Source organism: Gossypium arboreum, unplaced genomic scaffold, assembly GCF_025698485.1.
Source record: "Gossypium arboreum isolate Shixiya-1 unplaced genomic scaffold, ASM2569848v2 Contig00199, whole genome shotgun sequence".
NCBI lineage: Eukaryota > Viridiplantae > Streptophyta > Magnoliopsida > Malvales > Malvaceae > Gossypium > Gossypium arboreum.
Genome location: NW_026440317.1, coordinates 37,309 through 49,777, shown reverse-complemented (window position 1 = coordinate 49,777; position 12,469 = coordinate 37,309).

Here is a 12,469-nt window from a genome sequence, read left to right as displayed (position 1 = left end):
CGACAACTTTGGTTTTCCCCTAATCCAAATCCGATTTCTTTAGTTCTTGATCTAAACATATTCAAATTAAACTCATTCAAATATAATTCCATTCAATTTAGTCCAAAAACACATAAGTGGGCAAATTCCCATTTTGCCCCTGACATTTTACACTTTTTTTACAATTTAGTCCAAATTGCACAAAACACAAAACCTGCAAAATTTGCACACACCACGCTTAGGCCGAATGTTACCCATGCTCATACAAGTGCATAAATTTCATTTATTTCACATTTTAGTCTCTCAATTTATTATTTTCTCAATTTAGCCCTAATTACTCAAATTCATCAAAAATTCCAATACAAAATATATTAATCTAAAACATATCTTTCATAGTTCATCATCTAACATCACAAAGCTCAATTATTCATCAATGTCATAACTCAAAATATTCATCAAAATTAGAAATTCAAGCATGGGCTTTGTACATTACACTGCAACGATCTCAAAAACGTAAAAATTATAAAAAACGGAGCTAGTTACATGTCTTAATCAAGCAAAACCTTGGTTGAAACTTTGAAAACCTTATTTCTTTATATTTTCTTTAACATTCGGTCATGCAAATAAAAGATGAATGCATGATATTTTATTATATGTTTTATTATGTTAACATATTTACCATTTTACATTTTTAACCTTTATTAATTAATATGTAACCATTATAAAATAAGGTCACACCGTCCATCACCTTTAACTATGGTCTAATTACAACTTAAACACTTCAAATTATAAAAACAACCATAATTCAGCCATTACAAATTAAACCATCAAATTTTCATTTTATGCGATTAAGCCCTTTTATTAAATCGGGCACTCAAATGATAAAATTTTCGAATGAAATTTTCACACACATAAATTCACACGTAATGAACACAGAAAATAATTTTTAAATATTTTTTTGACTTAGATTCGTGGTCCAAAACCCACCGTTCCGGATAAGGTCTAAATTAGGCTGTTACAACTATACCTCTTAGAGATTTTCGTCCCCGAAAATCTTATTGGTGAACAGGTTCGGATAGCATTCTTTCATTGCATCCTTTGGCTCCCACATTGACTCTTCAACTCCGTGTCTATGCCATAGTACTTTCACTAATGAAATTTTCTTATTTTGCAATTCTTTAACTTCGCAAGCCAGAATACGAATCGGTTCTTCCTCATATGTCATATCAAACTTAATCTCAATGTCTAACGGATTAATCACATGTTCGGGATCAGATCGATATCTACGAAGCATCAAAACATGGAACATATTATGAATCTTTTCTAACTCAGGTGGCAACAACAGTCTATACGCTTATTATATGACTTATAGTTTGATTTAGAAAAGCATGCTCTTAGATGAAAATGCTTGTATGAAATATTTTGTATATGTATGGTGAGTATGGATGTTTGATGTGATTTGTGGTAGTTTTTTTGGAGAGTCACCTCGGTGGCTAATATGTCACTCAAAATTTGGGTAGGACCATGCTGGCCGAGTTTAGGGTGTCATATAGATCTTTACTCAATTAATCAAAATTCGAGCCCGGTTTAAAGTTATTTATTTTACCATAAAAGGTCATATTAGTTTAAGAACTTGATACTTTTCTCAATTTAATCCTTAAATTTAGATTTCATTAAATTATACTAAAATGATATTTTTAAATTCTACTATGCCATCACCTGATTTTTTAAAATTAATATTTTAATATATTTCTAGTATTTTTTAGAATTTGAAATTTTAGGTGATGGCGTCAGAGATTAAAAGTGTTACATCATTCGAATCCAAGTTCATGACAAAAATTCCCAATTTTGTCTAGGACAAATGTGGACCAAGATGAAAAAAATTATTTCATTTAGGACTAAATATTGGTTTATCCTATCTTAGTAACCTTAGAGAAAATATTGTTGCTTTGTTGATTGCAGGTTCCGTTATATTATCGTGTCTACTATTCAGAAACATGAATTGCATGAGAAACCTTATCATAACAGGATTATCACTCTTCTTAGGGATTTCCATCCCTCAATTCTTCAACTAATATTGGAACCCATCCCATCATGGCCTCGCTCACACCGATGCAGCCTGGGTAAGTGTTTTTTTTTAAAAAAAAAAACTCCAATTCCATATTCTTCATTGATAAAAAAAAGGGTAAAAAAAGTGAATGATTTTTTCAGTTCAATGCATCCATGAACACCATGTTCTTATCACCGTTAATGGTGAGACTGACGGTGGCGGTGATCTTAGACAACACGATAAAAGTGGAGAAATCGAAGAAAGATAGAGGGATACCATGATGGGTTAAGTTTAGAACATTTAGAGGAGATAATAAAATTGAACAATTTTATACTTTGCCTTTTAATCATAATAGGTTTTTTCCACCAACCTAAATTGCCCAAAATTAGGTTTGGTAATTGCATATATTTTACCAGTTTTTCGTTCGATAAATTTGGGTTGTAGTAGACGGCAATTCGTGTAATTTTTCAAAATATTTTATGAATTATTTATTAATTTATATTATTTAAATTTTTGTTTTTTTATAAAAATTTTTGTATTAATGGCAAGAGTAATTTAAATATGATTTTTTAAAGTTGTCAACATTGGTATTAAAGTAAGGCCTTAACCTTTCAGCTCACGATGTGATTGTTGACGATTATATGGTTGAAAATCAACCCTCTCTTCCCCTTTATTTTCTTTCTCATTGACTTTTCTATTAGCCGGCATAGTACCAGCCTATTGAAGCTAAAGAGATGCGAATGAGCATCCGCTTTTCTAACATAATAATGCATTGCTTGGCTCTTCTACTAAGGATTCGATTTCCCATTTTGGGAGTTCTCGCGTATCTTTAGTTTTCCTATTTTTGCTTGAGCCTTTCACATTTATTGGGTGTTTGAGGTGTGTCCATTGTAACAACAGTGAGGAGATGACAAAACTCTACACATCAAGGTCTAATGTAACAGCCTGTTTTTGAGTCAACTCAGAACAGTGATTCCGAGACCACAAATTTGAGGTCAAAATATTATTTTAATATTATTTTTAGTGTTTGCAGCATGATATTTGATATGTGTGAAAATTTCGAAAATTTCGTGAATTAATTTTATCGTTTTATTAATCAATTTGAGAAAAAGGACCAAATCACGTAAAATGCAAAACTTACATTCTACTTGTTAAAGGTATTATATAGCTATGGTTTATTAAATTTAAGGTCCTTGTGATGATATTAGACCATTTGAAATGTTGGTGGACAATATTAGACATCCATTATATGATTTTATAAGTTTATAATAAAGGTTAATATTGGTATTGAATAATTAAAAGTTAAATTAATAAAACAAAAAGAAATTATATTCATATTATCATCTTCCACCACTGAAAATTGATGTTTGGAGAAGCCATTGAAGCTTTTCAGCTATTTCATGGTCTAATTGGTGAGTAATTTTTACTCGATTTTTTATTATTTCTATGTTTTTGTAATCGTTGCAACTTAATCTAGCTAGCCCGTACCTTTAATTTTGAAACTGTTAAAAATTATAAGAGTTTCCATTGTTGAATCTATGAGTTCTTTGATGTCTAATGATGAAATATGAAAGCTTGATGATAGATTGTAATGTTTTGTAAAGTGATTTCTCACAAAAATGTCAAATAGGGATTATATTGTGAAATGTGTAAATTGATGGGTTGAAATGTGGAATAAATGAAAGTTATGGGCTGCTAGGTACCTATAGTTAATTTGGCTAAGCTAGAGTATAATGAAATTATGTGAATTTTGTGTATTTGTTACATCCCGAATTAGAGTCTAGTCGGAACAGTGGTTTTGAAACCACAAATCCAAAGTAGAAATAATTATTTTATGATTATTTGATGATCCATGATATGAATGCATGTTTGTGTAAAATTTTCATGAAGAAATTTTATGCCTAAAGTGTCCAAATTTGAAGTTAGGGACTAAATTGAATAAGTTACAAAACTTGAGTTCTAGAAGCTTTAAGCATGAAATTGCTATGGATTATTAATTTGAGGTCTTTAAATAGTAATTTGACCAAGTTTTAAAATTTTGGACAAAATAGGCATGCATAGGAAAATTTGAAAGAAATGCATTAAAGGGCATTTTAGTCATTTGGTTAATAAAAGAATAAAAAGGGAAAAATGAAGCAAAATTTGCTCATCTTCTCCATGCCTTAGTCAAAATTCCTAAGGGTTCAATAGCTAGGGTTTTTCAACTTTTCAAGCTCAATAGTAAGTACATCCTACCTTGTTTTTTATGTTCTTTATGTTTTTGAGATCCTTGAAGCATGATATAGCTATTTCTACCCTTATTTTAAGCTAGGGTTCATGTTCAAAAACATACCCATATGTGACATGTATGTATTTTGATGTTTAATGGAGGAATATGAAAGTTTGATGTGTGTTTAACATCTTTTACTAAGTGATTTTGATTGAAATGCATGTAAAGGACCTATTTGTAAAATTTGTAAAATGGGTAGTAAATATGTGAAATAAAGAAAAATGTACACTTTGCTAGGAGTAGGAATATGAATCGGCTAGGCTTGGGTAGTAAAGAAAATGCATGCATTTCATTTCTGAGCCTAAGGACCAATTGTAAATAGTGAAAAGTTAGGGGTAAAAGGTAATTTTACCAAAGTATGTGTTATGTAAAGCCCCCACGCCCGAGACCGTCACCGGAGTCGAGTATGAGGTGTTACTAAGCTTAATTTAACATATTTAGAACTTTGGATTATTAATTTCTACATTCACAGCTTTTAAGCTACTTGCATCACAGTCACAAGAAAAATCATATCTCGAGTTACGAAACTCGAAATCAAGATCCGTAAATTTTTCCTAAATCTAGACTCATATACCTATCTACTAATTTTTTTATAGAATTTTTAGTTGGTCCAATTAGTACAGTTTATTAGTTAAAGTTACCCCTATTTCAGGACTTGACTGGTCTGACCTCTGTTTACCACGAACCACATTTCCCTCTGTAAAAAATCCATATTACTATGAGGTTTATTTATACTGAAACTAGACTCAATAAGGATTCTGAGAATATAAAATACACTACCTAATTATATCTTTACAATTTATGGTGAATTTATAAAGTTGGAACAGGGGATTCAGAAACTGCTATGACCCTGTTTCACTAAAATTCAAATATCTTGTAACATATAATTCCTTTACCTGTTTCATTTGTTTCATGTGAAACTAGACATAATAAGCTTCAATTTTATATGTAGTCCATCACCAAGTTCAATTTCTATGATGTTTAGTAAATTTTTAAACTTGTGTCGTTGTTGCTGCAATGATTCATTTATGGCAAATTTCATCCCTTTTATGAGTTTATATGCACTAAGTATCTTAATAATTTTCCTTAACATCAAATATAATCTAAACTAACTATTTTCATAATTTATCATTATCAAGCATTTCCTCAACCATTCCATCACCATACCATAAGATCATTTACACAAAAAAGGTATATTGCTATACATGCCATACTTAAATTTACAAGCCATTTACCAAAAATCTTCCTGATAGTGTGGTGAGCCTTGACCTATCCCAACTCCCGAACCGGCTTGTCCAAAACTACAATGAGTAAGAAGGAGGGAGTAAGCATAAATGCTTAGTAAGTTCATATGTAAATAATAAATAACATAACAAACAATCAAACTAATCAACATTAGCATATATCATCAACACACTTATCACATTTTTTTAATCATTTTTCATCATCTTATTACCTTATCGTGGTTGTAATCAACACTCAACCCGAGGGTTAAATACATACCTGTCCAAAATGTCCATTTCTCATCACTTACCAATACGTCTCTTTTCATCTCGAGTATTCCTCCATTTGAGTAAAACTTTACCCGTTGAACATATCGGAATATAATTCGGATACATGGACAACTTGCACATAAGTGCCATATATTCAATCAAGCAATCCTGTAACCCGCCCATAAGCAAACTCGGACTCAACTCAACGAGCTCGGGCGTTCGCATCCATAAGTGAACTCGGACTCAACTCAACGAGTTCGGACATTCGCATCCATAAGTGAACTCGGACTCAACTCAACGAGTTCGGATGCTCAACCATCCTAGTGACATGTCACTTGTATCCTAATCTATTCCTAAAGTTCAAACGGGATTTTTCTCGAACACTTATCCTTGCCGTCTTCCGTAGAATGCCGAAGTCAATACTCGGTAACAATTATATTTAACAAGTAGCTCACATAATTTACATATTATTTGAAATTAACCACAAAGCATACATTTCATAATAAAATTCAGCATAACATATGATTAACATCAATAACTTAAAAATAACAATTATGCTACTTTATTTACACATGAACTTACCTTGGTACCAAAATACAAAGATTTTGCAATTTAGTCCACAATCTTTTCTTTTCCTTGATTGAGGTCGATTACACGTCTTTCTTGATCTAAAATAACACATTTAGCTCATTTAATACTCACATTATCAAATTAATCCTTAACTCAAATTTTGGAAAAATTACAATTTTGCCCCTAAACTTTTGCATATTTACATTTTTGCCCCTAGGCTCGGGATTAAACTTTATTCCTTATTACTATGTTTTACAACATGCTGATCACTTTTCTCTTCTATGGCAACATCAAATTCTCACTCTAACATGTACTTATGACTATTAGGTATTTTTACCGATTAAGCCCTTTTACTCGTTTTCGCTTAAAATCGAGTAGTACAAGTTGTCTAACATAATTTAAAACTTCATATTCTATCATAAAACATCAAAATACACAAATTTCACCTATGGGTATTTTTCCAAATATAAACCCTAGGTTAAATTATTGCTAACATAAGCTTTATCGAGTTACCGGGATCTCAAAAACGTAAAAACCATTAAAAACGAGGCTTGGAATCACTTACTATGGAGCTTGGAAGCTTGAAACAAACCCTAGCTATGGAGAACCCTTGCAATTTCGGCCTAATGAAGAAGATGGGCAAAATTGGCTTTTAATTTTGTTTTAATTCATTTTAATAACTAAATGACCAAAATACCCTTACTACTAAACTTTCCAAAAATTCCTTCCATGTCCTAATTTTGTCCATGAACTTAAAATTGGTCAAATTGCTATTTAAGACCTCCTCATTAATATTCCAAAACAATTTCATACTAAAAACTTCTAGAATGCAAGTTTTGCAAGTTATTCGATTTAGTCCCTACTTTCAATTTAAGCACTTTAGGCATAGAATTTCATCACGAAATTTTCACATAATCATGCAATCATATCATAAACCTCAAAATAATTATAAAATAATTATTTCTATCTCGGATTTATGGTCACGAAACCACTATTCGATTAGGCCCTAATTCGGGATATTACAACTCTCCCCCTTTAAGGATTTTCGTCCTCGAAAATCTTACTGGAAATGTGATGTGGGTATTGATTTCTCATAGTTTCTTCAGATTCCCATGTAGCTTCTTCTACCCCATGCCTTTCCCACAACACCTTCACAAGTGCAACATTTTATTCCTTAGTTGTTTGACCTCTCGAGCTAAAATCTTAATCGGTTCTTCTTCGTAGGTCATATCTGGTTGTAGTTCAATTTACGTCGGTGAAACTACATGTGAAGGATCCGAACGTTACCGACGTAACATAGATCGTAGAACACATCATGAATCTTCTCTAATTCGGTGGTAATGCTAGCCGATATGCTACTGGGTCCAACTTTTCAATTACTTCATACGGCCCAACAAAACGCGGACTTAATTTGCCCTTCCGTCCAAATCTAAGGACTTTCTTCCACGGAATCACCTTTAAAAATACTTTATCACAAACTTGAAATTCAATGTCCTTTCGCTTTAGGTGCGCATAAGATTTACATCTATCTGGCGACTTTCAAACAATCTCGAATTACTTTCACTTTTCTTGATTTCTTTTATTAGATCAACTCCATAAATCGATTTTCCTTGAGTTCAGTCAATACAATGGCGTTCGACACTTACGACCATATAATGCTTCATAAGGTGCCATTTTCAAGCTCGTCTGATAACTATTGTTGTAAGCAAATTCTACCAGCGGCAAATATCGTTCCCAACTTCCTTGAAATTCCAATACACAACATCTAAGCATATCTTCAAGGATCTGAATTATTCTTTCTGATTGTCCATCAGTTTGTGGATGAAAAGCAGTACTAAAATTTAACTTTGTACCTAACGTGTCTTGCAACTTTTGCCAAAACTGCGAGGTAAACCTTGGATCTCTATCTGAAATAATCGATAATGGTATTCCGTGTAATCTAACAATTTCTCTAATATACAGTTCAGCCGACTTAGTTAATCTGTCAACTATTAACCAGATGGCATCTTTCTTTCCCGGAGTCAATGGCAATCCTGAAACAAAATCCATAGTAATCCGATCCCATTTCCATTCAGGGAACCATTATAGGTGAAGTAATCCGAAGGCACTTGGTGTTCAACTTTCACCTGTTGACAAATTAAGCATTTGGACACAAACTCTGATATATCTCTTTTCATTCCATTCCACCAATACATTTTCTTCAAGTCATTATACATTTTCGTACTACTCGGATGAATCGAGAAATAACTACTATGTGCTTCCTGTAGGATCTTTTGAATCAATTCCTCATTCTGTGGTACACAAATCCGATATTTAAACATTAAGCACCCATCAGAACCAATTCTAAAATCTAACTCTGTATTAACTTCACACCGTTTTCTCTTGGTTTGCAAATCTTGATCATCTTTTTGAGCTTCAGAAATCTCTTGTAAAAACTTCAGTTTTACTCTTAAATCTGCTAGAATCGAACCTTCATCTGACATTTTCAACTGAGTGTTCATAACTCTCAAAGCAAACAACAACTTTCTGCTTAAAGCATCGATAACCACATTCGCTTTTCCCGGATGATAATCAATAACAAGCTCATAATCTTTCAATAACTCCAACCATCTTCGCTGTCTCAAATTCAAGTCTTTTTGTGACATCAAGTATTTAAGACTTTTTTGATTGATATATACTCGGCACTTTTCACCATACAAATAATGTCGCCAAATTTTCAAAGCAAACACCACCGCAGCCAATTCCAAATCGTGAGTAGGATAATTCCTCTCATGAGGTTTTAACTGCCTCAAAGCATATGCCACCACTTTTCCTTCTTGCATGAGCACACACCTCAAACCATTTAGGGAAGCATCATTATACACCACAAATTCTTTACCTGATTCGGGCTGTACTAACACTGGTGCCTCTGTTAATAACTTTTTCAATTCTTCAAAACTCTGTTGACATTCTTTCGTCCATTCAAATTTAACATCCTTTTGGAGTAATCTAGTTATAGGAGCAACAATTATAGAAAATCCATTTACAAACCTCTGATAATACCCAGCTAGCCCCTGCGGTATTTATGGATTTGATGAATCGGATCTTCAGACAGTATTTGGACCGGTTCGTAATTGTGTTTATTGATGACATCTTGGTCTATTCAAGAGATGAGACCGAACATGCTGAGCACCTGAGATTTGTGTTGCAAATTTTACGGGATAAACAGTTATATGCTAAGTTCAGTAAGTGTGAGTTCGGTTAAGAGGTTAGCTTCTTGGGTCATGTGGTATCTGCGCATCGGTATTCGAGTTGATCCGAGCAAAATTTCAGCCATACTTAACTGGAAGCCTCAGAAACATTACGAGGTTCGAGCTTTTTGGGACTTGCTTAGGCTACTACCGACGGTTTGTAAAAGGTTTCTCGATGATAGCCACACCAATGACGAAGCTACTTCAAAAAGATGTTAAGTTCGAATGGACGGAAAAATGTCAGAAAAGTTTTGATCAACCAAAAACTTATTTGACCAAAGCTCCAATTCTAGTGCAGCCCTTATCAGGCAAAGAGTTTGTCATTTATAGTGATGCATCCCTACTTGGGTTGGGTTGCGTATTGATGTGAGAAGGTCAAGTTGTGGCCTATGTGTCGAGACAATTGAAGCCACATGAGAAAAATTATCCGACCCATGATCTCGAACTAGCTGCCATCGTATTTTCTTTGAAAATGTGGCGACACTACGTATTTGGTGAGAAGTGCCATGTATATTCGGATCACAAAAGTCTCAAATATTTGATGACTCAAAGAGACTTGAATCTGCGACAAAGACATTGGCTCGAGTTGTTAAAAGATTATGAGCTTGTCATTGATTATCACCCGGGAAAGGCTAATGTGGTTGCGGACGCCTTAAAGTCGGAAATCACTTGTTTGCTTTCTGACGATGAATGTACACTTGTCTGTTCTACCCGACAATGTGCTAGTAGCTGAATTAAAGGCCAAACCATTATTGATTCATCAAATTCGTGAAGCTCAGAAAGTCAATGATGAATTGGTTGCAAAATGGGCTGAATGTGTTCCGAATATGGAATCCGAATTTCAAATTGATAATGACGATTGTTTGAGGTTCAGAAGTCGTTTGTGCGTTCCAAGAAATTCAGAACTCATTCCGATGATTCTGAACGAGGCTCATTGTAGCCGAATATCAATTCACCCAGGGAGTATGAAAATGTACAACGATCTGAGACGCCAGTTTTGGTGGCGTGGTATGAAACGAGAGATTTTCGATTTTGTATCTAAGTGTTTAATATGTCAACAAGTGAAGACGGAACATCAAGTGCCTACGGGTTTACTCCAGCCGATCATGATACCTGAATGGAAATGGGATCAAGTCACGATGGATTTCGTATCTGGGTTGCCAGTATCGGCAAGTAAGAAAGATGCGATTTGGGTTGTTGTGGATAGACTGACTAAGTCGGCTCACTTTATCCCTGTACGCACGGATTTTTCATTGGAAAAAACTAGCTGAGTTGTATGTTTCTCAGATTGTGAGATTACACGGGGTACCGATTTCTATTGTGTCGGATAGAGATCCGAGATTCACCTCACGATTTTGGAAGAAATTGCAAGAAGCTTTGGGTACCAAGCTGCATTTTAGCACCGCTTTTCATCCACAAACCGATGGTCAATCCGAGCGGATAATTCAGATACTTGAGGATATGTTGAGATGTTGCATCCTCGAGTTTAATGGTTCATGGGAGCGGTATTTACCTTTGATTGAATTCGCTTACAACAATAGTTTTCAGTCAAGCATTAAGATGGCGCCTTACGAGGCTTTATGCGGTCGAAAATGCCGTACACCATTGTTTTGGACCGAGCTCGGTAAAAGAAAAATTTTCGGAGTTGATTTGATTAGAGATCTTTGAGCGAAAGTAAAATAATTCGTGAAAGTCCGAAGGCGACCCACGATCGTCGAAATCGTATGCGGATTTGAAACGAAAGGACATTGAATATCGTGGGAGATAAAGTGTTTCTTAAAGTTTCACCTTGGAAAAAGATACTCAGATTTGGGCGTAAGGGCAAATTGAGTCCGAGGTTCATCGGGCCATATGAAATATCCGAACGAGTCGGTCCAGTTGCGTATCGATTGATTTTGCCCCCTGAACTTGAAAAGATTCACGACGTCTTTCATGTTTCGATGCTTCAACATTATAGATCTGATCCATCGCACATAATTAATCCATCAGAGGTTGAAATTAAACCCGATATGAGTTATGAAGAAGAACCGATTCGTATCCTGGCTCGTGAAGTGAAAGAGTTACAAAACAAAAGGGTTCCTTTAGTGAAAGTGTTACGGCTCAAACACGGGATGGAAGAAGCTACTTGGGAAACTGAGAACTCTATGAAAGAACGTTACCCAAACCTATTTACTGGGAAGATTTTCGGGGACGAAAATTTCTTAAGTGGGGGAGAGTTGTGACAGCCCTAAATTGACCCTAGTCGAAAAGTGGTTTCGAGACCACTAAACCGAGTCATAAAAATAATTAACCGTCATAGTTGATGCTCATTATATGTACATATGCATGTGTGAAAATTTCATGTTTGAATTTTGTTAATAGTAAGTGAATTTTATCAAATAGGACTTATGTGAGAAAATTTGGAAATGTGCTAGGCAAATGTAAAGTGGCCTAATAATGCATGTTGTGAAATGATGGGTTTGCATGTCAAATTACCCAAAATTAAAGCATAGTGGCCGGCCATGCTATGGGTGGAAACATGTTGTTAACATGTTGTGTTAGTGAGTTATGTTAGAAAGAATAAAAAAAAGGGGTTAGGATTAAAGTAATGCAAAAGGGAGGAGAGATGAAAAAAAAATTGTCTCATCCATGCCCCCCCTTTGCCGTGAATGGAAGAAAGAAAACAAAGAAAAAAGTGTTCATCCTTGAACATCTTTGGCCGAATAGAAGAAAGAAAGGAAGGGAATGAGCTTGGAGAAAAATCGGCTATGAAGGCTCACAAGATTAAGGTATGTTTAAAGTTGCTTTGAAAGTTCATACATCCCTTGGATGATTAGTCTAAATTCTAACTATCTCATGGATGGATTTGGGATTATTAGAGAGTTAGTATTCAACTAAG